We start from the raw sequence: 6,000 nt of genomic DNA, 5'->3' as shown, positions 1-6,000 counted from the left end.
GAGTCGATAAAAGATGATTTCACTGTACACACACTAACCAATGAAAAATATATTTCCGCTGATGATAAACAAAATGTACAGATAGGCAAGTAAGAAAAAATGCTGATTGAGAACCTAGAGTTCGATTTAAGGCTAAAAAAGTGACATATGAAGTGGACAGTTTGTGTTTTAATTGCCTTACTTCCATTCACATTTGAATTCATGTATTGTGTGTATTTGCACATGGTTGAATACATGTTTTTGACTGAATCATGCATATTTGCATGAAAAATAAAGTGACTGAATACAAACAAGTGACACTGATGTCCTATTGTTCACAAAATATTTCGGGCCAGATCTTACACAGCTAGCGTAAATTAGCATACTGAATTCTTATATAGTACTTTTCATCTGTCCATCTCAAAGTGCTTTACAAGTTATCATTACCCTTATTATTCATAGTGGAAAACTGAGGCACAAAGGTGAAATGACTTGCTCAAGGCCACCAGCAGACCAGGGGCAGAACCAGAAATAGAATACAGGTCCCAAGTCCCAGTCCAGTATGCTATTCACTAGGCCACACTGCCGCCCCATGCATAGCTCCATTGACTTCAATAGCATACAGATTTCAGAGGATCTATTCATACTAGGAGTCAATCCCCTGGGCTGTTCTGGGGGGAGGAGTCAAACCTGCCCCCCATAAGCAAACAATCCAGTGCAGACTCCATGCAGAGAATCCCAAAGGAGTAAACTGCATAGGGGACAATAGGACAGTCATTTAAAATCTCTTCCTAATTGTCTCTAAGGTTAATTTTGTTTCTATTCAATTTTATTGTTTTCTATATATGTTTTCTGGTGCATTAGCTCCTTGTAGATGTGGCAACACTTCACTCTGATTTGTGTTCTTTGCTTTACAGGTAAAACTGTTCATTTATTTCCTTAGAGACTATCCAAGCCTGCATTCCTCTACTATTTTAGAGACCATTTGTTTCCAGATTAACTTCATTTCCACATGAATAGATCCCATTCACAAAATCAAGACTATCCATGTACCCAAAATCCATTAATCCCAGTGACAGCAAAGGCTTTTTGAAGGTAAATGGAGACTAAAATTTTCTGGTCAGTAACTGTTAATGTATCCCTCTAGAATACTATTACAGCATATATCTGTCCATTTAAGCATTAGAACGTAAGAAAATGTTTTCTGAGCATCACACTAGTCCAGGGAAGTTGATAAACAAAATTCTCTTTAAGCCATTAACACTGTGCCCTATGACTTTAACATAATACAAAACAATCTAAATAAATAAAAACCCAGGATCTTAATTAGCCCCAGGTGTCTTGATTAACCTGGAGCAACTGCCATTTGGTTACCATGGTACCAGGGATTTGTTTAGCCTGGGACTAACATACCTGTTCCTCACCACATTACTGTAGCCATCTGGCCTTGCCCCATCACACTCTTCAGCTGTCACTCATGCTGGACGGCAAATAGTCTAGAATGGTACCAGTGGGTAGAGGCAGAGGGCATCAGAAATACTGCTCACTCCGCTACAACACCTTTCAGTTTCACTGAGCAAAAAGAACTGTGCTTGCACACACCAAGGGTATGGGGTCTACACTATCCCAGCAGGCATGAGCTAGGCTGCCTCTAGATCATCACAAAGTCACTGTTAGTCCTGAAGAAGCTATGCTGGTTGGTGTTAGGGCTACAGTGGTAGATTTATTTAAAATATTATCAGAGGGCTAGCCTTGGTAGTCTGGATCTGTAAAAAGCAACAGAGAGTCCTGTGGCACCTTTAAGACTAACAGATGTATTGGAGCATAAGCTTTCGTGGGTGAATGCCCACTTCGTTGGACGCATGCCACTTCGACATGCATCCGACGAAGTGGGCATTCACCCACGAAAGCTTATGCTCCAATACATCTGTTAGTCTTAAAGGTGCCACAGGACTCTCTGTTGCTTTTATTTAAAATAGTCAACTCATGCAGATTCCCCATATGTTTAGGGAGCATCGACAGCTGCAATGTACTATGGCCCCTCTTTCCGGTGGCTTTCTTTGCCACTCAGACAATGCAAAGCAGCTGGGAAACTGGGATTTTGGGATCATTGGGGTTTGGGGACATGTCTGGATTAAGGGAATCCTTGGGTGCATAAAGCCAGGATAGCCAGTTTTATGACATCTGCTTCTGCCCTCTCCCCTACTACTTCTTGGAATAGTGGTTAGGCTAGACAGGAGTATGGCCAGAGCTAGCTGGTGCAACGGTCACTAAGGCACTGTTTGTGCCAGCATAAGATATGCCAAGGAAACAATCAACCATGGCTGGGCCCAGGTTTGGGCACTTTAGAATCACCTTCTCCCCCCTACCCTCAGGTCCTCTGTGACTGAAAAAGGGGAAGCCTACCCTATTTTCCTCTTAGAAAAGCATCCCACACCAAAGACAGAGGAAAGTGTTACAGGAGAGTACTATGCCTATATCTATTTAGCGTAAATAGTTTATATATATTAGAAGGCACTCAGCACTATGCAGCATAGCTCCTCGGTTTTGTGGGACAAATACAACTTCTTACTGTGTATTGCAAATAGCTTCATCTGTGCTGTGTGCCATTCACATAGCTCTTAACAGAAAGTCTCCAACCAGGTCTGCTCCTCGATTGTATGGTGATTAAGTCACGTATACATATCCACGAGACCCAGAAAGATTTCCTTTGAGCTACATTTTGCAGAGATCTGACTATTACCTTTGTGGGAAACCAGACGTCTGGAGGCTAAAAATACTGTCTTAGTAAGACATCACTTTTATGTGTCATGTTGGTCACCTTTGTTAAAGTTTCATTACTATCAGAGACAAAGAAAGAAGAATTTCTGAAAAGGAAATGGCTGTACCACTGAACAACAGATAATATTATTCAGCAACTGGTGAAGTACAGTGGTTTTCCCCTTATCTGTCAGTATAACTGTCTTCCTTTCTTTAATATTGATTTTTTTTAAAAATGGAGAAGACTTTGCTGTTTGGTGCCAACACATCCCTTCTGAATGATTGTCTCTCTCTCGATTGTTTTGTTCTACCAGCCATTCAGAATACCCTATGTGAGTAGCTTTGGATTTCCTGGCAGTGATGTCCCTAGCAGTTGTCAGGGTATTAGGTAGCAATTTCATATGCAAATATTGGATCAGTTGGGTAGACACAAACTCCCTGATCCCATAATTTATGCATCTGGAAGCTGGCAGTTGGAAATGTTCAGATCTGCAGTAATTCAGATAAGATAGCAGGAGAAGTTTCTTTGATCACTCCCAACAGGGTATGATGGAGTAACAGAATGGCTTCGTTATTTTTAAATAATCCAAAGATATTAGTTAAGATTTTGCTTTGCGAGAATTGCAGACAGTTAACAGCAAAAATTATCCTAGCAGAATTATCCATTTCCCTTTTTAAAAAACACTGGGGTTACAGAGTTTAGGAAGACACCTCTAGGACTTTGAAGAGCAAGCAGTTTTATTCATTATTTCAAATATTTTTCCCAAGAGGACTCAAGAAACATCCTTATTGTGTTTCCACAAACCTTAGGAAAAAGGCAGCTATGACGTTCAAATAGAATCTTGCATCTTTTTCCTTCATTCATGAAGAGATGTTTACAGTATCTGACATGCTGTGTAAAGTAGCAGCCTTCCAAGAATCAGTAGCCCAGCCTTTATGTTTTCTATTGCTGCTCAAATGTGCAACCACTAGTTCACCTCATTAAAAGAAATAAGAAAATTTTAGGGAAACAGCACTGTGAACAATTTCACAGTGGATTCGGCCCAAATTTATCAGATGCAGCTTTTTTTTTTTGTCACTGTGACACAGTCGGACAATTCACAGTGCACAAAAGAATAAATGGACACAAATCAGACGTCAAGAATTATAACATTCAAAAACCAGTCGGCGAACACTTCAGTCTCCCAAGACACTCAATTACAGACCTAAAAGTCGCAGTTCTTCAACAACAAAAATTTCAAAAACAGACTCCAACGAGAAACTGCAGAACTGGAATTAATTTGCAAACTGGACACCATTAAATTAGGCTTGAATAAAGACTGGGAGTGGATGGGTCATTACACAAAGTAAAAACTATTTCCCTGTACTATTTTTTCCCCTACTGTTACTCACACCTTCTTGTCAACTGTTTGAAATGGGCCATCGTGATTATCACTCCACAAGTTTTTTTTCTCCTGCTGATAATAGCCCACCTTAATGACGAGTCTCCTTAGAGTTGATATGGCAACACCTATTTTTTCATGTTCTCTGTGTATATACATCTTCCTATTGTATTTTCCACTGCATGCATCCGATGAAGTGGATTTTAGTCCACGAAAGCTTATGCTCAAATAAATGTGTTAGTCTCTAAGGTGCCACAAGTACTCTGAATTTCTTGGCTTCTGAAGGATTTAAAACCCTTTATGTCATTGAAGTACAGCATTTTTCATAATATAGTTTCTAAAAGTTATAGTTACAAACCTTGGAAACGAGCACTGAGAAAAATGAGAGGCAAAATGGAAGGAAAAATATTACTTAAACAAATATGAGATGCGTGCTTATTGTTAGCTCTGCAGCTTGAGACCACTCCTAAAGCACTTGCTTACATGAGGGGCTGCAGGATTGGGAATAGTTGTGTAGGGGTGTGTGTGAGGGTTGGGGGGGGAGGAGGTTGTTAGTTAACCGAATACATTGAAATTTGAGTACAATGTCAGGAATGATGGCCCGGTCACTTGCACAGTTTAGAGAAAAACACTGTTTATGGGAAAATAGAATAGCCCAAAGTTTTCCACTATATATGAAGGCTCACATTCAAGGCTATAATTGCTCACATGGAGGATACAGGCAATGGAGGTGGGGAAAACCAAGCATAGTGGAGACACTCCTGTGTGCAACTGACCCCTGGCTATCAAAACAGCCTCTGGGGGACATTGGCAGATCCCCCATGTTATGGACCAGGCTAATTCCTGGAAGCTCTAGAATATGGGGGTATAGAGCACAGCTTGATTGCACCAGAGAACCTGATCCTTCATCAGCAAATTGCAAATTCAGTTTGTGTGAACTGTGAAGTTATTTTGAGGGGGGGAAACAACTTCATTACCACCTGTTTCCATTATACACCTCTACCCTGATATAATGTGACTCGATATAACACAAATTTGGATATAACGCACTAAAGCAGTGCTACGGGGGGGGCAGGGCTGTGCACTCCAGTGGATCAAAGCAAGACACAATAGTTTTTGCTACTTTGAGTTCTTTTTCAGTCAGTCAAGTTGGCCTTATTAGCAAGGAAACATAAGAAACAAAAATTCTCTTTCGCTTATCTCTGCAGGCATCATATACTCCAAATGGTGTCTTGCATTTTCTAGCCAATTAAAATCATGCTGTGTTTAACTGTAACAACATAAAGCAGCTGACTTCTTTTTTACTTGCTTTGCTATGCAAAGTGTAAGGTATCTTTATTAATATTTGCTAATGATCCATATTTTTAAATCTTTCCTTATATTAAACTTTTTGATTTTATCAAATGAGCATGTAAACTAGACAGAAATAATGACTGCACATAGTGACTTTTATAATAAGTCATCATTAATAGTTGTAGATGTACATCAGGTTCAGTAACATTACTACAAAAATTAGAAAAATAGGTTGCATAGCTTTACAATTTTTTGGTAATATATACATATTGATCATATACACACTTCAGTCACATGACAGGGACTTATCCAACTTCCACTGACTTGTACTGAACTCTTGACTTCCATAGGAGCTGGATCAAGCCCACATTTTCTGGAGATCTATTTTCCAGAAGACAAGAAAAATGATCCCCTCTCCCTTAATCACAAGTATTTATAAATCCAATGATCCCTTAGTTAAATATCAGATATAAGACACATGGTTTTCTTGTTATATAAGCTAGTGCAATGTCACTACATGACGTAAGGCATTATTTCTGATTCACTTCAAATTGTAGTAATTAAACTACATTAAGCTAACAAATCT

Source organism: Chrysemys picta, chromosome 13 (assembly GCF_011386835.1).
Source record: "Chrysemys picta bellii isolate R12L10 chromosome 13, ASM1138683v2, whole genome shotgun sequence".
NCBI lineage: Eukaryota > Metazoa > Chordata > Testudines > Emydidae > Chrysemys > Chrysemys picta.
Note: the sequence above shows the minus strand (reverse complement) of the source record.